Source organism: Egretta garzetta, unplaced genomic scaffold (assembly GCF_000687185.1).
Source record: "Egretta garzetta isolate BGI_Z169 unplaced genomic scaffold, ASM68718v1 scaffold56, whole genome shotgun sequence".
Taxonomy (NCBI): domain Eukaryota; kingdom Metazoa; phylum Chordata; class Aves; order Pelecaniformes; family Ardeidae; genus Egretta; species Egretta garzetta.
This window is the reverse complement of record NW_009260182.1, coordinates 10,159,171-10,159,590: the sequence shown is the minus strand read 5'-3', so window position 1 is coordinate 10,159,590 and position 420 is coordinate 10,159,171.

Genomic DNA, 420 nt, shown 5'->3' with positions numbered 1-420 from the left:
GGGAGGTGGTCGAGTCCCCATCCCTGGAGGTATTTAAAAGAAGGATAGATGAGGTGCTTAGGGACATGGTTTAGTGGTGGGATGGCAGGGTTAGGTTAAAGGTTGGACTCGAAGATCTCAAAGGTTTTTTCCAACCAAAGTGATTCTATGATTCTATGATTAACATTGATATATTGAATTTCAGGTGTTCCTTTACAAACATGAATGCCAGAAAACTATGTAAAAAGCAAATAGGTGAAAGGAAGACATCAGAGTCTTTCAGAATCACTTAGAGCCATGAGTTTAAGCTCGGAGAAAAGCAGCCAACACCACAGAGCAATCCTGAGTGCTGCCGGCACCCACCCTTCAGCAGCACCCGGCACCCCTCAATGCAGCAAGCCACGGCTTCCTCCCGTGGTGGGGGGCCCCGCTGGCCAGGTG